The sequence below is a fragment of the Anguilla anguilla genome, chromosome 16 (assembly GCF_013347855.1).
Source record: "Anguilla anguilla isolate fAngAng1 chromosome 16, fAngAng1.pri, whole genome shotgun sequence".
NCBI lineage: Eukaryota > Metazoa > Chordata > Actinopteri > Anguilliformes > Anguillidae > Anguilla > Anguilla anguilla.
In genome coordinates, this window is record NC_049216.1 from 17,182,890 (window position 1) to 17,207,265 (window position 24,376).

Sequence of the window (24,376 nt, forward strand, 5' to 3'; positions counted from 1 at the left end):
AATAATAATAATAATAATTCTCTCGGAAATCTAGCAAGACTTGTGATAGAACTTCACCAATGTGGGATTCCACTTAAGAGCAATTCAAGTTAGCATCTGTGCATAATTTGGGAAGAATCGTGAAAATGTATGACTTGCATAGCAATACAAACATGCATTCTTTTACAGGGTGTATAGCAGGGTGAAACTAATAAATAAAAATCTGTTTGAGGAATGGTATGATGAATAAAGTGTTTCTGTGAAAAATGGCTAAATATGTAAGAATTATGTCAAAGGCCTTTGTCAAAAAATTCAAAATACCGTTTTTATGATGTGCTTTGATGGGGAATTACCTGTGTATTGCAACAATATTGAAATGAATGAAAAAAATGAGTTTAAAGAATTTTATGATGAAGAATGTTATTCTGAGGAAAATGGCTAAATACAGAAGGCTATAGCCTTATGTCAAAAACTGTTAGAAATGTCAAAAAATGTAAAATACCATTTATATATGGTTTGATGGGAAATTACCTGTGTATTGCAACAAGATTGAAATAAATGAATAAAAATGCATTTAACAAATTTGTGGTTGTTTGGAAAATTGCAAAATACATAAGGCCTTATGTCAAAACCTGTCAAAAATGTCAAACATTTTAAAATACCTTTTTTAATAAGTGGTTTGATGGTAAATTACATCTGTATTACAATATGTATAACTGAATAAAAATAAGTTTTTTGAATTGTACGATGAATAAGGTGCTTCTGTGGAAAATGTCTAAATACATAAGGCTGTGTGTTCCAACAAGGTTAAAATAAATTAAATTGCATTTAAAGATTTTTATGACGAATAATGGTTTTATGTGGAAAATGGCTAAAAACATAAGGCTATAGGCTTATGTCAAAAACTGTCAGAAACATCAAAAAATGAAAAATACCTTTTTTATGATGTGCTTTGATGGGGAATTACCTGTGTATTGCAACAAGGTAGAAATAAATGAACTTAATTGCATTTGAAGACTTTTATGACGAATAATGTTTTTCTGTGGAAAATGGCTAAAAACATAAGGCTATAGGCTTATGTCAAAAACTGTCAGAAACATCCAAAAATTAAAAATACCTTTTTTATACTGTGCTTTGATGGGGAATTAACTGTGTATTGCAACAAGGTAGAAATAAATGAACTTAATTGCATTTGAAGACTTTTATGACGAATAATGTTTTTCTGTGGAAAATGGCTAAAAACATAAGGCTATAGGCTTATGTCAAAAACTGTCAGAAACATCAAAAACTTAAAAATACCTTTTTTATGATGTGCTTTGATGGGGAATTACCTGTGTATTGCAACAAGGTAGAAATAAATGAATTAAATTGCATTTGAAGACTTTTATGACCAATAATGTTTTTCTGTGGAAAATGGCTAAATACATAAGGGTATAGCCTTATGTCAAAAACTGTCAGAAACATCAAAAAATTAAAAATACCTTTTTTATGCTGTGCTTTGATGGGGAATTACCTGTGTATTGCAACAAGGTAGAAATAAATGAACTTAATTGCATTTGAAGACTTTTATGACGAATAATGTTTTTCTGTGGAAAATGGCTAAAAACATAAGGCTATAGGCTTATGTAAAAAACTGTCAGAAACATCAAAAAATTAAAAATACCTTTTTTATGATGTGCTTTGATGGGGAATTACCTGTGTATTGCAACAAGGTAGAAATAAATGAATTAAATTGCATTTGAAGACTTTTATGACCAATAATGTTTTTCTGTGGAAAATGGCTAAATACATAAGGCTATAGGCTTATGTAAAAAACTGTCAGAAACATCAAAAAATTAAAAATACCTTTTTTATGATGTGCTTTGATGGGGAATTACCTGTGTATTGCAACAAGGTAGAAATAAATGAACTTAATTGCACTTGAAGACTTTTATGACGAATAATGTTTTTTTGTGGAAAATGGCTAAAAACATAAGGCTATAGGCTTATGTCAAAAACTGTCAGAAACATCAAAAAATTAAAAATACCTTTTTTATGATGTGCTTTGATGGGGAATTACCTGTGTATTGCAACAAGGTAGAAATAAATGAACTTAATTGCATTTGAAGACTTTTATGACGAATAATGTTTTTCTGTGGAAAATGGCTAAAAACATAAGGCTATAGGCTTATGTCAAAAACTGTCAGAAACATCAAAAACTTAAAAATACCTTTTTTATGATGTGCTTTGATGGGGAATTACCTGTGTATTGCAACAAGGTAGAAATAAATGAACTTAATTGCATTTGAAGACTTTTATGACGAATAATGTTTTTCTGTGGAAAATGGCTAAAAACATAAGGCTATAGGCTTATGTCAAAAACTGTCAGAAACATCCAAAAATTAAAAATACCTTTTTTATGATGTGCTTTGATGGGGAATTACCTGTGTATTGCAACAAGGTAGAAATAAATGAATTAAATTGCATTTGAAGACTTTTATGACCAATAATGTTTTTCTGTGGAAAATGGCTAAATACATAAGGCTATAGCCTTATGTCAAAAACTGTCAGAAACGTCAAAAAATTAAAAATACCTTTTTTATGCTGTGCTTTGATGGGGAATTACCTGTGTATTGCAACAAGGTAGAAATAAATGAACTTAATTGCATTTGAAGACTTTTATGACGAATAATGTTTTTCTGTGGAAAATGGCTAAAAACATAAGGCTATAGGCTTATGTAAAAAACTGTCAGAAACATCAAAAAATTAAAAATACCTTTTTTATGATGTGCTTTGATGGGGAATTACCTGTGTATTGCCACAAGGTAGAAATAAATGAACTTAATTGCATTTGAAGACTTTTATGACGAATAATGTTTTTTTGTGGAAAATGGCTAAAAACATAAGGCTATAGGCTTATGTCAAAAACTGTCAGAAACATCAAAAACTTAAAAATACCTTTTTTATGATGTGCTTTGATGGGGAATTACCTGTGTATTGCAACAAGGTAGAAATAAATGAATTAAATTGCATTTGAAGACTTTTATGACCAATAATGTTTTTCTGTGGAAAATGGCTAAATACATACGGCTATAGCCTTATGTCAAAAACTGTCAGAAACGTCAAAAAATTAAAAATACCTTTTTTATGATGTGCTTTGATGGGGCATTACCTGTGTATTGCAACAAGGTAGAAATAAATGAATTAAATTGCATTTGAAGACTTTTATGACGAATAATGTTTTTCTGTGGAAAATGGCTAAATACATAAGGCTATAGCCTTATGTCAAAAACTGTCAGAAACGTCAAAAAATTAAAAATACCTTTTTTATGCTGTGCTTTGATGGGGAATTACCTGTGTATTGCAACAAGGTAGAAATAAATGAACTTAATTGCATTTGAAGACTTTTATGACGAATAATGTTTTTCTGTGGAAAATGGCTAAAAACATAAGGCTATAGGCTTATGTCAAAAACTGTCAGAAACATCAAAAAATGAAAAATACCTTTTTTATGATGTGCTTTGATGGGGAATTACCTGTGTATTGCAACAAGGTAGAAATAAATGAATTAAATTGCATTTGAAGACTTTTATGACCAATAATGTTTTTCTGTGGAAAATGGCTAAATACATAAGGCTATAGCCTTATGTCAAAAACTGTCAGAAACGTCAAAAAATTAAAAATACCTTTTTTATGCTGTGCTTTGATGGGGAATTACCTGTGTATTGCAACAAGGTAGAAATAAATGAACTTAATTGCATTTGAAGACTTTTATGACGAATAATGTTTTTCTGTGGAAAATGGCTAAAAACATAAGGCTATAGGCTTATGTCAAAAACTGTCAGAAACATCAAAAACTTAAAAATACCTTTTTTATGATGTGCTTTGATGGGGAATTACCTGTGTATTGCAACAAGGTAGAAATAAATGAATTAAATTGCATTTGAAGACTTTTATGACCAATAATGTTTTTCTGTGGAAAATGGCTAAATACATAAGGCTATAGCCTTATGTCAAAAACTGTCAGAAACGTCAAAAAATTAAAAATACCTTTTTTATGATGTGCTTTGATGGGGCATTACCTGTGTATTGCAACAAGGTAGAAATAAATGAATTAAATTGCATTTGAAGACTTTTATGACCAATAATGTTTTTCTGTGGAAAATGGCTAAATACATAAGGTTATAGCCTTATGTCAAAAACTGTCAGAAACGTCAAAAAATTAAAAATACCTTTTTTATGCTGTGCTTTGATGGGGAATTACCTGTGTATTGCAACAAGGTAGAAATAAATGAACTTAATTGCATTTGAAGACTTTTATGACGAATAATGTTTTTCTGTGGAAAATGGCTAAAAACATAAGGCTATAGGCTTATGTCAAAAACTGTCAGAAACATCAAAAAATGAAAAATACCTTTTTTATGATGTGCTTTGATGGGGAATTACCTGTGTATTGCAACAAGGTAGAAATAAATGAATTAAATTGCATTTGAAGACTTTTATGACCAATAATGTTTTTCTGTGGAAAATGGCTAAATACATAAGGCTATAGCCTTATGTCAAAAACTGTCAGAAACGTCAAAAAATTAAAAATACCTTTTTTATGCTGTGCTTTGATGGGGAATTACCTGTGTATTGCAACAAGGTAGAAATAAATGAACTTAATTGCATTTGAAGACTTTTATGACGAATAATGTTTTTCTGTGGAAAATGGCTAAAAACATAAGGCTATAGGCTTATGTAAAAAACTGTCAGAAACATCAAAAAATTAAAAATACCTTTTTTATGATGTGCTTTGATGGGGAATTACCTGTGTATTGCAACAAGGTAGAAATAAATGAACTTAATTGCATTTGAAGACTTTTATGACGAATAATGTTTTTTTGTGGAAAATGGCTAAAAACATAAGGCTATAGGCTTATGTCAAAAACTGTCAGAAACATCAAAAAATTAAAAATACCTTTTTTATGATGTGCTTTGATGGGGAATTACCTGTGTATTGCAACAAGGTAGAAATAAATGAACTTAATTGCATTTGAAGACTTTTATGACGAATAATGTTTTTCTGTGGAAAATGGCTAAAAACATAAGGCTATAGGCTTATGTCAAAAACTGTCAGAAACATCAAAAACTTAAAAATACCTTTTTTATGATGTGCTTTGATGGGGAATTACCTGTGTATTGCAACAAGGTAGAAATAAATGAATTAAATTGCATTTGAAGACTTTTATGACGAATAATGTATTTCTGTGGAAAATGGCTAAATACATAAGGCTATAGCCTTATGTCAAAAACTGTCAGAAACGTCAAAAAATTAAAAATACCTTTTTTATGCTGTGCTTTGATGGGGAATTACCTGTGTATTGCAACAAGGTAGAAATAAATGAACTTAATTGCATTTGAAGACTTTTATGACGAATAATGTTTTTCTGTGGAAAATGGCTAAAAACATAAGGCTATAGGCTTATGTCAAAAACTGTCAGAAACATCAAAAAATTAAAAATACCTTTTTTATGATGTGCTTTGATGGGGAATTACCTGTGTATTGCAACAAGGTAGAAATAAATGAACTTAATTGCATTTGAAGACTTTTATGACGAATAATGTTTTTTTGTGGAAAATGGCTAAAAACATAAGGCTATAGGCTTATGTCAAAAACTGTCAGAAACATCAAAAAATTAAAAATACCTTTTTTATGATGTGCTTTGATGGGGAATTACCTGTGTATTGCAACAAGGTAGAAATAAATGAACTTAATTGCATTTGAAGACTTTTATGACGAATAATGTTTTTCTGTGGAAAATGGCTAAAAACATAAGGCTATAGCCTTATGTCAAAAACTGTCAGAAACATCAAAAACTTAAAAATACCTTTTTTATGATGTGCTTTGATGGGGAATTACCTGTGTATTGCAACAAGGTAGAAATAAATGAATTAAATTGCATTTGAAGACTTTTATGACCAATAATGTTTTTCTGTGGAAAATGGCTAAATACATAAGGCTATAGCCTTATGTCAAAAACTGTCAGAAACGTCAAAAAATTAAAAATACCTTTTTTATGATGTGCTTTGATGGGGCATTACCTGTGTATTGCAACAAGGTAGAAATAAATGAATTAAATTGCATTTGAAGACTTTTATGACGAATAATGTTTTTCTGTGGAAAATGGCTAAAAACATAAGGCTATAGGCTTATGTCAAAAACTGTCAGAAGCGTCAAAAAATTAAAAATACCTTTTTTATGATGTGCTTTGATGGGGAATTACCTGTGTATTGCAACAAGGTAGAAATAAATGAACTTAATTGCATTTGAAGACTTTTATGACGAATAATGTTTTTCTGTGGAAAATGGCTAAAAACATAAGCCTATAGCCTTATGTCAAAAACTGTCAGAAACATCAAAAAATGAAAAATACCTTTTTTATGATGTGCTTTGATGGGGAATTACCTGTGTATTGCAACAAGGTAGAAATAAATGAATTAAATTGCATTTGAAGACTTTTATGACCAATAATGTTTTTCTGTGGAAAATGGCTAAATACATAAGGCTATAGCCTTATGTCAAAAACTGTCAGAAACGTCAAAAAATTAAAAATACCTTTTTTATGCTGTGCTTTGATGGGGAATTACCTGTGTATTGCAACAAGGTAGAAATAAATGAACTTAATTGCATTTGAAGACTTTTATGACGAATAATGTTTTTCTGTGGAAAATGGCTAAAAACATAAGGCTATAGGCTTATGTAAAAAACTGTCAGAAACATCAAAAAATTAAAAATACCTTTTTTATGATGTGCTTTGATGGGGAATTACCTGTGTATTGCAACAAGGTAGAAATAAATGAACTTAATTGCATTTGAAGACTTTTATGACGAATAATGTTTTTTTGTGGAAAATGGCTAAAAACATAAGGCTATAGGCTTATGTCAAAAACTGTCAGAAACATCAAAAAATTAAAAATACCTTTTTTATGATGTGCTTTGATGGGGAATTACCTGTGTATTGCAACAAGGTAGAAATAAATGAACTTAATTGCATTTGAAGACTTTTATGACGAATAATGTTTTTCTGTGGAAAATGGCTAAAAACATAAGGCTATAGGCTTATGTCAAAAACTGTCAGAAACATCAAAAAATTAAAAATACCTTTTTTATGATGTGCTTTGATGGGGAATTACCTGTGTATTGCAACAAGGTAGAAATAAATGAATTAAATTGCATTTGAAGACTTTTATGACGAATAATGTATTTCTGTGGAAAATGGCTAAATACATAAGGCTATAGCCTTATGTCAAAAACTGTCAGAAACGTCAAAAAATTAAAAATACCTTTTTTATGATGTGCTTTGATGGGGCATTACCTGTGTATTGCAACAAGGTAGAAATAAATGAATTAAATTGCATTTGAAGACTTTTATGACCAATAATGTTTTTCTGTGGAAAATGGCTAAATACATAAGGCTATAGCCTTATGTCAAAAACTGTCAGAAACGTCAAAAAATTAAAAATACCTTTTTTATGCTGTGCTTTGATGGGGAATTACCTGTGTATTGGAACAAGGTAGAAATAAATGAACTTAATTGCATTTGAAGACTTTTATGACGAATAATGTTTTTCTGTGGAAAATGGCTAAAAACATAAGGCTATAGGCTTATGTCAAAAACTGTCAGAAACATCAAAAAATGAAAAATACCTTTTTTATGCTGTGCTTTGATGGGGAATTACCTGTGTATTGCAACAAGGTAGAAATAAATGTACTTAATTGCATTTGAAGACTTTTATGACGAATAATGTTTTTCTGTGGAAAATGGCTAAAAACATAAGGCTATAGGCTTATGTAAAAAACTGTCAGAAACATCAAAAAATTAAAAATACCTTTTTTATGATGTGCTTTGATGGGGAATTACCTGTGTATTGCAACAAGGTAGAAATAAATGAATTAAATTTCATTTGAAGACTTTTATGACGAATAATGTATTTCTGTGGAAAATGGCTAAATACATAAGGCTATAGGCTTATGTAAAAAACTGTCAGAAACATCAAAAAATTAAAAATACCTTTTTTATGATGTGCTTTGATGGGGAATTACCTGTGTATTGCAACAAGGTAGAAATAAATGAACTTAATTGCATTTGAAGACTTTTATGACGAATAATGTTTTTTTTGTGGAAAATGGCTAAAAACATAAGGCTATAGGCTTATGTCAAAAACTGTCAGAAACATCAAAAAATGAAAAATACCTTTTTTATGATGTGCTTTGATGGGGAATTACCTGTGTATTGCAACAAGGTAGAAATAAATGAATTAAATTGCATTTGAAGACTTTTATGACCAATAATGTTTTTCTGTGGAAAATGGCTAAATACATAAGGCTATAGCCTTATGTCAAAAACTGTCAGAAACGACAAAAAATTAAAAATACCTTTTTTATGCTGTGCTTTGATGGGGAATTACCTGTGTATTGCAACAAGGTAGAAATAAATGAACTTAATTGCATTTGAAGACTTTTATGACGAATAATGTTTTTCTGTGGAAAATGGCTAAAAACATAAGGCTATAGGCTTATGTAAAAAACTGTCAGAAACATCAAAAAATTAAAAATACCTTTTTTATGATGTGCTTTGATGGGGAATTACCTGTGTATTGCAACAAGGTAGAAATAAATGAACTTAATTGCATTTGAAGACTTTTATGACGAATAATGTTTTTTTGTGGAAAATGGCTAAAAACATAAGGCTATAGGCTTATGTCAAAAACTGTCAGAAACATCAAAAAATTAAAAATACCTTTTTTATGATGTGCTTTGATGGGGAATTACCTGTGTATTGCAACAAGGTAGAAATAAATGAACTTAATTGCATTTGAAGACTTTTATGACGAATAATGTTTTTCTGTGGAAAATGGCTAAAAACATAAGGCTATAGGCTTATGTCAAAAACTGTCAGAAACATCAAAAACTTAAAAATACCTTTTTTATGATGTGCTTTGATGGGGAATTACCTGTGTATTGCAACAAGGTAGAAATAAATGAATTAAATTGCATTTGAAGACTTTTATGACGAATAATGTATTTCTGTGGAAAATGGCTAAATACATAAGGCTATAGCCTTATGTCAAAAACTGTCAGAAACGTCAAAAAATTAAAAATACCTTTTTTATGATGTGCTTTGATGGGGCATTACCTGTGTATTGCAACAAGGTAGAAATAAATGAATTAAATTGCATTTGAAGACTTTTATGACGAATAATGTTTTTCTGTGGAAAATGGCTAAAAACATAAGGCTATAGGCTTATGTCAAAAACTGTCAGAAGCGTCAAAAAATTAAAAATACCTTTTTTATGATGTGCTTTGATGGGGAATTACCTGTGTATTGCAACAAGGTAGAAATAAATGAATTAAATTGCATTTGAAGACTTTTATGACCAATAATGTTTTTCTGTGGAAAATGGCTAAATACATAAGGCTATAGCCTTATGTCAAAAACTGTCAGAAACGTCAAAAATTAAAAATACCTTTTTTATGATGTGCTTTGATGGGGCATTACCTGTGTATTGCAACAAGGTAGAAATAAATGAATTAAATTGCATTTGAAGACTTTTATGACGAATAATGTTTTTCTGTGGAAAATGGCTAAATACATAAGGCTATAGCCTTATGTCAAAAACTGTCAGAAACGTCAAAAAATTAAAAATACCTTTTTTATGCTGTGCTTTGATGGGGAATTACCTGTGTATTGCAACAAGGTAGAAATAAATGAACTTAATTGCATTTGAAGACTTTTATGACGAATAATGTTTTTCTGTGGAAAATGGCTAAAAACATAAGGCTATAGGCTTATGTCAAAAACTGTCAGAAACATCAAAAAATGAAAAATACCTTTTTTATGATGTGCTTTGATGGGGAATTACCTGTGTATTGCAACAAGGTAGAAATAAATGAATTAAATTGCATTTGAAGACTTTTATGACCAATAATGTTTTTCTGTGGAAAATGGCTAAATACATAAGGCTATAGCCTTATGTCAAAAACTGTCAGAAACGTCAAAAAATTAAAAATACCTTTTTATGCTGTGCTTTGATGGGGAATTACCTGTGTATTGCAACAAGGTAGAAATAAATGAACTTAATTGCATTTGAAGACTTTTATGACGAATAATGTTTTTCTGTGGAAAATGGCTAAAAACATAAGGCTATAGGCTTATGTAAAAAACTGTCAGAAACATCAAAAAATTAAAAATACCTTTTTTATGATGTGCTTTGATGGGGAATTACCTGTGTATTGCAACAAGGTAGAAATAAATGAACTTAATTGCATTTGAAGACTTTTATGACGAATAATGTTTTTTTGTGGAAAATGGCTAAAAACATAAGCCTATAGCCTTATGTCAAAAACTGTCAGAAACATCAAAAAATTAAAAATACCTTTTTTATGATGTGCTTTGATGGGGAATTACCTGTGTATTGCAACAAGGTAGAAATAAATGAACTTAATTGCATTTGAAGACTTTTATGACGAATAATGTTTTTCTGTGGAAAATGGCTAAAAACATAAGGCTATAGGCTTATGTCAAAAACTGTCAGAAACATCAAAAACTTAAAAATACCTTTTTTATGATGTGCTTTGATGGGGAATTACCTGTGTATTGCAACAAGGTAGAAATAAATGAATTAAATTGCATTTGAAGACTTTTATGACGAATAATGTATTTCTGTGGAAAATGGCTAAATACATAAGGCTATAGCCTTATGTCAAAAACTGTCAGAAACGTCAAAAAATTAAAAATACCTTTTTTATGATGTGCTTTGATGGGGCATTACCTGTGTATTGCAACAAGGTAGAAATAAATGAATTAAATTGCATTTGAAGACTTTTATGACCAATAATGTTTTTCTGTGGAAAATGGCTAAATACATAAGGCTATAGCCTTATGTCAAAAACTGTCAGAAACGTCAAAAAATTAAAAATACCTTTTTTATGCTGTGCTTTGATGGGGAATTACCTGTGTATTGGAACAAGGTAGAAATAAATGAACTTAATTGCATTTGAAGACTTTTATGACGAATAATGTTTTTCTGTGGAAAATGGCTAAAAACATAAGGCTATAGGCTTATGTCAAAAACTGTCAGAAACATCAAAAAATGAAAAATACCTTTTTTATGCTGTGCTTTGATGGGGAATTACCTGTGTATTGCAACAAGGTAGAAATAAATGTACTTAATTGCATTTGAAGACTTTTATGACGAATAATGTTTTTCTGTGGAAAATGGCTAAAAACATAAGGCTATAGGCTTATGTAAAAAACTGTCAGAAACATCAAAAAATTAAAAATACCTTTTTTATGATGTGCTTTGATGGGGAATTACCTGTGTATTGCAACAAGGTAGAAATAAATGAATTAAATTTCATTTGAAGACTTTTATGACGAATAATGTATTTCTGTGGAAAATGGCTAAATACATAAGGCTATAGGCTTATGTAAAAAACTGTCAGAAACATCAAAAAATTAAAAATACCTTTTTTATGATGTGCTTTGATGGGGAATTACCTGTGTATTGCAACAAGGTAGAAATAAATGAACTTAATTGCATTTGAAGACTTTTATGACGAATAATGTTTTTTTGTGGAAAATGGCTAAAAACATAAGGCTATAGGCTTATGTCAAAAACTGTCAGAAACATCAAAAACTTAAAAATACCTTTTTATGATGTGCTTTGATGGGGAATTACCTGTGTATTGCAACAAGGTAGAAATGAATGAATTAAATTGCATTTGAAGACTTTTATGACGAATAATGTATTTCTGTGGAAAATGGCTAAATACATAAGGCTATAGCCTTATGTCAAAAACTGTCAGAAACGTCAAAAAATTAAAAATACCTTTTTTATGATGTGCTTTGATGGGGCATTACCTGTGTATTGCAACAAGGTAGAAATAAATGAATTAAATTGCATTTGAAGACTTTTATGACGAATAATGTTTTTCTGTGGAAAATGGCTAAAAACATAAGGCTATAGGCTTATGTCAAAAACTGTCAGAAGCGTCAAAAAATTAAAAATACCTTTTTTATGATGTGCTTTGATGGGGAATTACCTGTGTATTGCAACAAGGTAGAAATAAATGAATTAAATTGCATTTGAAGACTTTTATGACGAATAATGTTTTTCTGTGGAAAATGGCTAAAAACATAAGGCTATAGGCTTATGTAAAAAACTGTCAGAAACATCAAAAAATTAAAAATACCTTTTTTATGATGTGCTTTGATGGGGAATTACCTGTGTATTGCAACAAGGTAGAAATAAATGAACTTAATTGCATTTGAAGACTTTTATGACGAATAATGTTTTTTTGTGGAAAATGGCTAAAAACATAAGGCTATAGGCTTATGTCAAAAACTGTCAGAAACATCAAAAACTTAAAAATACCTTTTTTATGATGTGCTTTGATGGGGAATTACCTGTGTATTGCAACAAGGTAGAAATAAATGAATTAAATTGCATTTGAAGACTTTTATGACCAATAATGTTTTTCTGTGGAAAATGGCTAAATACATAAGGCTATAGCCTTATGTCAAAAACTGTCAGAAACGTCAAAAAATTAAAAATACCTTTTTTATGATGTGCTTTGATGGGGCATTACCTGTGTATTGCAACAAGGTAGAAATAAATGAATTAAATTGCATTTGAAGACTTTTATGACGAATAATGTTTTTCTGTGGAAAATGGCTAAATACATAAGGCTATAGCCTTATGTCAAAAACTGTCAGAAACGTCAAAAAATTAAAAATACCTTTTTTATGCTGTGCTTTGATGGGGAATTACCTGTGTATTGCAACAAGGTAGAAATAAATGAACTTAATTGCATTTGAAGACTTTTATGACGAATAATGTTTTTCTGTGGAAAATGGCTAAAAACATAAGGCTATAGGCTTATGTCAAAAACTGTCAGAAACATCAAAAAATGAAAAATACCTTTTTTATGATGTGCTTTGATGGGGAATTACCTGTGTATTGCAACAAGGTAGAAATAAATGAATTAAATTGCATTTGAAGACTTTTATGACCAATAATGTTTTTCTGTGGAAAATGGCTAAATACATAAGGCTATAGCCTTATGTCAAAAACTGTCAGAAACGTCAAAAAATTAAAAATACCTTTTTTATGATGTGCTTTGATGGGGCATTACCTGTGTATTGCAACAAGGTAGAAATAAATGAATTAAATTGCATTTGAAGACTTTTATGACGAATAATGTTTTTCTGTGGAAAATGGCTAAAAACATAAGGCTATAGGCTTATGTCAAAAACTGTCAGAAGCGTCAAAAAATTAAAAATACCTTTTTTATGATGTGCTTTGATGGGGAATTACCTGTGTATTGCAACAAGGTAGAAATAAATGAATTAAATTGCATTTGAAGACTTTTATGACCAATAATGTTTTTCTGTGGAAAATGGCTAAATACATAAGGCTATAGCCTTATGTCAAAAACTGTCAGAAACGTCAAAAAATTAAAAATACCTTTTTTATGCTGTGCTTTGATGGGGAATTACCTGTGTATTGGAACAAGGTAGAAATAAATGAACTTAATTGCATTTGAAGACTTTTATGACGAATAATGTTTTTCTGTGGAAAATGGCTAAAACATAAGGCTATAGGCTTATGTCAAAAACTGTCAGAAACATCAAAAAATGAAAAATACCTTTTTTATGCTGTGCTTTGATGGGGAATTACCTGTGTATTGCAACAAGGTAGAAATAAATGTACTTAATTGCATTTGAAGACTTTTATGACGAATAATGTTTTTCTGTGGAAAATGGCTAAAAACATAAGGCTATAGGCTTATGTAAAAAACTGTCAGAAACATCAAAAAATTAAAAATACCTTTTTTATGATGTGCTTTGATGGGGAATTACCTGTGTATTGCAACAAGGTAGAAATAAATGAATTAAATTGCATTTGAAGACTTTTATGACGAATAATGTATTTCTGTGGAAAATGGCTAAATACATAAGGCTATAGGCTTATGTAAAAAACTGTCAGAAACATCAAAAAATTAAAAATACCTTTTTTATGATGTGCTTTGATGGGGAATTACCTGTGTATTGCAACAAGGTAGAAATAAATGAACTTAATTGCATTTGAAGACTTTTATGACGAATAATGTTTTTCTGTGGAAAATGGCTAAAAACATAAGGCTATAGGCTTATGTCAAAAACTGTCAGAAGCGTCAAAAAATTAAAAATACCTTTTTTATGATGTGCTTTGATGGGGAATTACCTGTGTATTGCAACAAGGTAGAAATAAATGAATTAAATTGCATTTGAAGACTTTTATGACGAATAATGTTTTTCTGTGGAAAATGGCTAAAAACATAAGGCTATAGGCTTATGTAAAAAACTGTCAGAAACATCAAAAAATTAAAAATACCTTTTTTATGATGTGCTTTGATGGGGAATTACCTGTGTATTGCAACAAGGTAGAAATAAATGAACTTAATTGCATTTGAAGACTTTTATGACGAATAATGTTTTTTTGTGGAAAATGGCTAAAAACATAAGGCTATAGGCTTATGTCAAAAACTGTCAGAAACATCAAAAACTTAAAAATACCTTTTTTATGATGTGCTTTGATGGGGAATTACCTGTGTATTGCAACAAGGTAGAAATAAATGAATTAAATTGCATTTGAAGACTTTTATGACGAATAATGTATTTCTGTGGAAAATGGCTAAATACATAAGGCTATAGCCTTATGTCAAAAACTGTCAGAAACGTCAAAAAATTAAAAATACCTTTTTTATGATGTGCTTTGATGGGGCATTACCTGTGTATTGCAACAAGGTAGAAATAAATGAATTAAATTGCATTTGAAGACTTTTATGACGAATAATGTTTTTCTGTGGAAAATGGCTAAAAACATAAGGCTATAGGCTTATGTCAAAAACTGTCAGAAGCGTCAAAAAATTAAAAATACCTTTTTTATGATGTGCTTTGATGGGGAATTACCTGTGTATTGCAACAAGGTAGAAATAAATGAATTAAATTGCATTTGAAGACTTTTATGACCAATAATGTTTTTCTGTGGAAAATGGCTAAATACATAAGGCTATAGCCTTATGTCAAAAACTGTCAGAAACGTCAAAAAATTAAAAATACCTTTTTTATGCTGTGCTTTGATGGGGAATTACCTGTGTATTGGAACAAGGTAGAAATAAATGAACTTAATTGCATTTGAAGACTTTTATGACGAATAATGTTTTTCTGTGGAAAATGGCTAAAAACATAAGGCTATAGGCTTATGTCAAAAACTGTCAGAAACATCAAAAAATGAAAAATACCTTTTTTATGATGTGCTTTGATGGGGAATTACCTGTGTATTGCAACAAGGTAGAAATAAATGAATTAAATTGCATTTGAAGATTTTTATGACCAATAATGTTTTTCTGTGGAAAATGGCTAAATACATAAGGCTATAGCCTTATGTCAAAACCTGTCAGAAACGTCAAAAAATTAAAAATACCTTTTTTATGCTGTGCTTTGATGGGGAATTACCTGTGTATTGCAACAAGGTAGAAATAAATGAACTTAATTGCATTTGAAGACTTTTATGACGAATAATGTTTTTCTGTGGAAAATGGCTAAAAACATAAGGCTATAGGCTTATGTAAAAAAACTGTCAGAAACATCAAAAAATTAAAAATACCTTTTTTATGATGTGCTTTGATGGGGAATTACCTGTGTATTGCAACAAGGTAGAAATAAATGAATTAAATTGCATTTGAAGACTTTTATGACGAATAATGTATTTCTGTGGAAAATGGCTAAATACATAAGGCTATAGGCTTATGTAAAAAACTGTCAGAAACATCAAAAAATTAAAAATACCTTTTTTATGATGTGCTTTGATGGGGAATTACCTGTGTATTGCAACAAGGTAGAAATAAATGAACTTAATTGCATTTGAAGACTTTTATGACGAATAATGTTTTTTTGTGGAAAATGGCTAAAAACATAAGGCTATAGGCTTATGTCAAAAACTGTCAGAAACATCAAAAAATTAAAAATACCTTTTTTATGATGTGCTTTGATGGGGAATTACCTGTGTATTGCAACAAGGTAGAAATAAATGAACTTAATTGCATTTGAAGACTTTTATGACGAATAATGTTTTTCTGTGGAAAATGGCTAAAAACATAAGGCTATAGGCTTATGTCAAAAACTGTCAGAAACATCAAAAACTTAAAAATACCTTTTTTATGATGTGCTTTGATGGGGAATTACCTGTGTATTGCAACAAGGTAGAAATAAATGAACTTAATTGCATTTGAAGACTTTTATGACGAATAATGTTTTTCTGTGGAAAATGGCTAAAAACATAAGGCTATAGGCTTATGTCAAAAACTGTCAGAAACATCAAAAAATGAAAAATACCTTTTTTATGATGTGCTTTGATGGGGAATTACCTGTGTATTGCAACAAGGTAGAAATAAATGAATTAAATTGCATTTGAAGACTTTTATGACCAATAATGTTTTTCTGTGGAAAATGGCTAAATACATAAGGCTATAGGCTTATGTAAAAAACTGTCAGAAACATCAAAAAATTAAAAATACCTTTTTTATGATGTGCTTTGATGGGGAATTACCTGTGTATTGCAACAAGGTAGAAATAAATGAACTTAATTGCATTTGAAGACTTTTATGACGAATAATGTTTTTTCTGTGGAAAATGGCTAAAAACATAAGGCTATAGGCTTATGTCAAAAACTGTCAGAAACATCAAAAAATTAAAAATACCTTTTTTATGATGTGCTTTGATGGGGAATTACCTGTGTATTGCAACAAGGTAGAAATAAATGAACTTAATTGCATTTGAAGACTTTTATGACGAATAATGTTTTTTTGTGGAAAATGGCTAAAAACATAAGGCTATAGGCTTATGTCAAAAACTGTCAGAAACATCAAAAACTTAAAAATACCTTTTTTATGATGTGCTTTGATGGGGAATTACCTGTGTATTGCAACAAGGTAGAAATAAATGAATTAAATTGCATTTGAAGACTTTTATGACGAATAATGTATTTCTGTGGAAAATGGCTAAATACATAAGGCTATAGCCTTATGTCAAAAACTGTCAGAAACATCAAAAAATTAAAAATACCTTTTTTATGATGTGCTTTGATGGGGCATTACCTGTGTATTGCAACAAGGTAGAAATAAATGAATTAAATTGCATTTGAAGACTTTTATGACGAATAATGTTTTTCTGTGGAAAATGGCTAAAAACATAAGGCTATAGGCTTATGTCAAAAACTGTCAGAAGCGTCAAAAAATTAAAAATACCTTTTTTATGATGTGCTTTGATGGGGAATTACCTGTGTATTGCAACAAGGTAGAAATAAATGAATTAAATTGCATTTGAAGACTTTTATGACGAATAATGTTTTTCTGTGGAAAATGGCTAAAAACATAAGGCTATAGGCTTATGTAAAAAACTGTCAGAAACATCAAAAAATTAAAAATACCTTTTTTATGATGTGCTTTGATGGGGAATTACCTGTGTATTGCAACAAGGTAGAAATAAATGAACTTAATTGCATTTGAAGACTTTTATGACGAATAATGTTTTTTTGTGGAAAATGGCTAAAAACATAAGGCTATAGGCTTATGTCAAAAACTGTCAGAAACGTCAAAAACTTAAAAATACCTTTTTTATGATGTGCTTTGATGGGGCATTACCTGTGTATTGCAACAAGGTAGAAATAAATGAATTAAATTGCATTTGAAGACTTTTATGACCAATAATGTTTTTCTGTGGAAAATGGCTAAAAACATAAGGCTATAGCCTTATGTCAAAACCTGTCAGAAACGTCAAAAAATTAAAAATACCTTTTTTATGCTGTGCTTTGATGGGGAATTACCTGTGTATTGCAACAAGGTAGAAATAAATGAACTTAATTGCATTTGAAGACTTTTATGACCAATAATGTTTTTCTGTGGAAAATGGCTAAAAACATAAGGCTATAGGCTTATGTAAAAAACTGTCAGAAACATCAAAAAATTAAAAATACCTTTTTTATGATGTGCTTTGATGGGGAATTACCTGTGTATTGCAACAAGGTAGAAATAAATGAATTAAATTGCATTTGAAGACTTTTATGACGAATAATGTATTTCTGTGGAAAATGGCTAAATACATAAGGCTATAGGCTTATGTAAAAAACTGTCAGAAACGTCAAAAAATTAAAAATACCTTTTTTATGATGTGCTTTGATGGGGAATTACCTGTGTATTGCAACAAGGTAGAAATAAATGAACTTAATTGCATTTGAAGACTTTTATGACGAATAATGTTTTTTTGTGGAAAATGGCTAAAAACATAAGGCTATAGGCTTATGTCAAAAACTGTCAGAAACATCAAAAAATTAAAAATACCTTTTTTATGATGTGCTTTGATGGGGAATTACCTGTGTATTGCAACAAGGTAGAAATAAATGAACTTAATTGCATTTGAAGACTTTTATGACGAATAATGTTTTTCTGTGGAAAATGGCTAAAAACATAAGGCTATAGGCTTATGTCAAAAACTGTCAGAAACATCAAAAACTTAAAAATACCTTTTTTATGATGTGCTTTGATGGGGAATTACCTGTGTATTGCAACAAGGTAGAAATAAATGAATTAAATTGCATTTGAAGATTTTTATGACGAATAATGGTTTTATGTGGAAAATGGCTAAATACATAAGGCTATAGCCTTATGTCAAAAACTGTCAGAAACGTCAAAAAATTAAAAATACCTTTTTTATGCTGTGCTTTGATGGGGAATTACCTGTGTATTGCAACAAGGTAGAAATAAATGAACTTAATTGCATTTGAAGACTTTTATGACGAATAATGTTTTTCTGTGGAAAATGGCTAAAAACATAAGGCTATAGGCTTATGTCAAAAACTGTCAGAAACATCAAAAAATTAAAAATACCTTTTTTATGATGTGCTTTGATGGGGAATTACCTGTGTATTGCAACAAGGTAGAAATAAATGAACTTAATTGCATTTGAAGACTTTTATGACGAATAATGTTTTTCTGTGGAAAATGGCTAAAAACATAAGGCTATAGGCTTATGTCAAAAACTGTCAGAAACATCAAAAACTTAAAAATACCTTTTTTATGATGTGCTTTGATGGGGAATTACCTGTGTATTGCAACAAGGTAGAAATAAATGAACTTAATTGCATTTGAAGACTTTTATGACGAATAATGTTTTTCTGTGGAAAATGGCTAAAAACATAAGGCTATAGGCTTATGTCAAAAACTGTCAGAAACATCAAAAAATGAAAAATACCTTTTTTATGATGTGCTTTGATGGGGAATTACCTGTGTATTGCAACAAGGTAGAAATAAATGAATTAAATTGCATTTGAAGACTTTTATGACCAATAATGTTTTTCTGTGGAAAATGGCTAAATACATAAGGCTATAGGCTTATGTAAAAAACTGTCAGAAACATCAAAAAATTAAAAATACCTTTTTTATGATGTGCTTTGATGGGGAATTACCTGTGTATTGCAACAAGGTAGAAATAAATGAACTTAATTGCATTTGAAGACTTTTATGACGAATAATGTTTTTCTGTGGAAAATGGCTAAAAACATAAGGCTATAGGCTTATGTCAAAAACTGTCAGAAACATCAAAAAATTAAAAATACCTTTTTTATGATGTGCTTTGATGGGGAATTACCTGTGTATTGCAACAAGGTAGAAATAAATGAACTTAATTGCATTTGAAGACTTTTATGACGAATAATGTTTTTTTGTGGAAAATGGCTAAAAACATAAGGCTATAGGCTTATGTCAAAAACTGTCAGAAACATCAAAAACTTAAAAATACCTTTTTTATGATGTGCTTTGATGGGGAATTACCTGTGTATTGCAACAAGGTAGAAATAAATGAATTAAATTGCATTTGAAGACTTTTATGACGAATAATGTATTTCTGTGGAAAATGGCTAAATACATAAGGCTATAGCCTTATGTCAAAAACTGTCAGAAACATCAAAAAATTAAAAATACCTTTTTTATGATGTGCTTTGATGGGGCATTACCTGTGTATTGCAACAAGGTAGAAATAAATGAATTAAATTGCATTTGAAGACTTTTATGACGAATAATGTTTTTCTGTGGAAAATGGCTAAAAACATAAGGCTATAGGCTTATGTCAAAAACTGTCAGAAGCGTCAAAAAATTAAAAATACCTTTTTTATGATGTGCTTTGATGGGGAATTACCTGTGTATTGCAACAAGGTAGAAATAAATGAATTAAATTGCATTTGAAGACTTTTATGACGAATAATGTTTTTCTGTGGAAAATGGCTAAAAACATAAGGCTATAGGCTTATGTAAAAAACTGTCAGAAACATCAAAAAATTAAAAATACCTTTTTTATGATGTGCTTTGATGGGGAATTACCTGTGTATTGCAACAAGGTAGAAATAAATGAACTTAATTGCATTTGAAGACTTTTATGACGAATAATGTTTTTTTGTGGAAAATGGCTAAAAACATAAGGCTATAGGCTTATGTCAAAAACTGTCAGAAACGTCAAAAACTTAAAAATACCTTTTTTATGATGTGCTTTGATGGGGCATTACCTGTGTATTGCAACAAGGTAGAAATAAATGAATTAAATTGCATTTGAAGACTTTTATGACCAATAATGTTTTTCTGTGGAAAATGGCTAAAAACATAAGGCTATAGCCTTATGTCAAAAACTGTCAGAAGCGTCAAAAAATTAAAAATACCTTTTTTATGATGTGCTTTGATGGGGAATTACCTGTGTATTGGAACAAGGTAGAAATAAATGAACTTAATTGCATTTGAAGACTTTTATGACCAATAATGTTTTTCTGTGGAAAATGGCTAAAAACATAAGGCTATAGGCTTATGTCAAAAACTGTCAGAAACATCAAAAACTTAAAAATACCTTTTTTATGATGTGCTTTGATGGGGAATTACCTGTGTATTGCAACAAGGTAGAAATAAATGAATTAAATTGCATTTGAAGATTTTTATGACGAATAATGGTTTTATGTGGAAAATGGCTAAATACATAAGGCTATAGCCTTATGTCAAAAACTGTCAGAAACGTCAAAAAATTAAAAATACCTTTTTTATGCTGTGCTTTGATGGGGAATTACCTGTGTATTGCAACAAGGTAGAAATAAATGAACTTAATTGCATTTGAAGACTTTTATGACGAATAATGTTTTTCTGTGGAAAATGGCTAAAAACATAAGGCTATAGGCTTATGTCAAAAACTGTCAGAAACATCAAAAAATTAAAAATACCTTTTTTATACTGTGCTTTGATGGGGAATTAACTGTGTATTGCAACAAGGTAGAAATAAATGAACTTAATTGCATTTGAAGACTTTTATGACGAATAATGTTTTTCTGTGGAAAATGGCTAAAAACATAAGGCTATAGGCTTATGTCAAAAACTGTCAGAAACATCAAAAAATGAAAAATACCTTTTTTATGATGTGCTTTGATGGGGAATTACCTGTGTATTGCAACAAGGTAGAAATAAATGAATTAAATTGCATTTGAAGACTTTTATGACGAATAATGTTTTTCTGTGGAAAATGGCTAAATACATAAGGCTATAGCCTTATGTCAAAAACTGTCAGAAACGTCAAAAAATTAAAAATACCTTTTTTATGCTGTGCTTTGATGGGGAATTACCTGTGTATTGCAACAAGGTAGAAATACATGACCTTAATTGCATTTGAAGACTTTTATGACGAATAATGTTTTTCTGTGGAAAATGGCTAAAAACATTAGGCTATAGGCTTATGTCAAAAACTGTCAGAAACATCAAAAAATTAAAAATACCTTTTTTATGATGTGCTTTGATGGGGAATTACCTGTGTATTGCAACAAGGTAGAAATAAATGAATTAAATTGCATTTGAAGACTTTTATGACGAATAATGTATTTCTGTGGAAAATGGCTAAATACATAAGGCTATAGGCTTATGTCAGAAACATCAAAAAATTAAAAATACCTTTTTTATCCTGTGCTTTGATGGGGAATTACCTGTGCATTTCAAAAATGTAGAAATAAATTACTTAAATTGCATTTGAAGAATTTTATGATGAATAATGTTTTTCTTTGGAAAATGGCTAAATTCATAAGGCTGTAGCCATATGTCCAAAACTGTCAGAATGTCAAATAATTTTGAATACCATTTTTATGATGTGTTTGTATTGGAGATTATCTGTGTATTGCAACACGGTTGAAATTAATAAAAATGAGTTTTTAGATTTTTAATTGTGTATTTATGTGGGAAATCACAAAATACATAAGGCTATATAGACTTATGTCAAATAATGTAAAAAATGTCAAAAAAATTTAAATACATTTTTGTTAATGTGGTTTAATGGGAACTCATGTGTGTATTGCAATAAGGGTGAAATAAATCAATTAAAATGCATTTGAATTTTTTTTATGACAAATAATGTGTTTCTGTGGAAAGTTACAAAATACATAAGGCCTTATGTCAAAAACTGTCAACAATGTAAAAAAAACTTTCTATAACTTTTTTATGATGTGGTTTGCTGGGAAAATACCTGTGTATTGCAACAAGAATTAAATAAATGAATAAAAATGAGCTTTTATAATTTTATAATGTGTAGTCTGTTTCTTTGGAACATCGCAAAATACATAAGGCCATAGCCTCATGTCAAAACCTGTCAAAAATGTCAAATAATTTAAAATACCTTTTTTATCATGTGGTTTGATGGAAAATTACCTATGAATTGCAATAAGGGTGAAATAAATTAATTAAAATGCATTCAAAGATTTTTATGGGGAATAATGTTTTGCCTTATGTCAAACACTGTCAGAAATGTCAAAAAATGTAAAATTACCTGTTTATTACAACAAGATTCAAATAAAGGAATAAAAATTATTTTTTAGAATTTTATGATAAATAATGTGATTCTGTGGATAATTATTAAATCCGTAAGGCTCATGTCAAAAACTGTAAAAAATGTCAAGTAATGTATAATACCTTTTTTTATGGGAAATTATTTTTGTATTGCAGCAAGTGTGCAATAAATCAATAAAAAAGCATTTAAAGATTAAATTAAGTTTTTGTGGAAATTGTTGAATACATAAGGTTATATGGATGTATGTCCAAACAGTATAGAAAATGCACTTTAAAAATGTAATGCCATTTTTTTCATTCACATGGGTAGCGAACCATGTTTATGTGTCAACAATTATGAAAAAAATGAATACAAATGTTAATCAATAATAAAAAGTTATAATATTTTCTCATCCATATTAATAGAATCATAATATTTTACATTTTTCCAATTTTGGTGGTAGGACATAATCTAATGCCTTTAGGGTTTGGGATACGAATATGGTCACTGTTAGGGTGGAGGCAACATTGGGGCAATGAATTTTTCTTTTTTGTTTTGGATGAAATACTACAGTCTGATCTATTTTCCCATTTCTGAGGTGAAGTCTACAACATATTTTCTTTTTCATAATTTCATCATGTTTGTTAAATTTATATGATTTTATAACCATATGAATGGGGATAAAACACATATTTGGGATTTTTCTCCACTTTTTGGACATATGACCACTTTTAAACATGTTTAAACATTCATGATAAATGATTTGAAACACATTATTATTTTAAGTATTTATCTTTCACCAAAAGAGAAAAATCTCAAATTTAGGTCCATTGAAATAGATTAAATGTCATCCAATGTAATTGCAATCAGTAGTTTGCTAAATAACCATGGTTTCTCCACCATCTGACAGAAAAACGCGTTGATGTACAATTTTTGCATTTTGTTTTACACTTGTTGTTCAAACACATTTATCTTTTTTCACTTTTTGACATGAGAACATGTATTTTGGTGTTTTAGTGAAATGATATACCTCACCATGAATGTCTTCAAACAAGTTTTCATTGAATTATTTAACAATGGCACATTCCAGATTAATTTTGGACCAGATTAATTAGGGTTAGGAATAGAGTTAGGGTTAGGCGTTAGGGGTCAGGATAAGGGGTTAGGTCCAGCCGAATCAAAAAAATTACTTTGAGAATTTCTGTATTTTTGTCCAATTTGGGCATGTTGTATGGTCTTAGGTATTCTGCAGTTTTCCACTGAAACATTTTTCATTATACATTTCTTCCAACATATTTCTATTCATTTATTTCACCATGGTTGTTGAAAGTATTTATGATGAAAAATGTGTTGCACTAATCTAAGTACAAAAGCTAATTTAATCTTATCATAAAAAGTGATTTTATATTAAAATGGATAAGAACCAATCAAGATTTCATCAACATGACTAAAAGTAAACAAAAAAGTAAAGATTTTTTTATGAGAACGACAAAGGA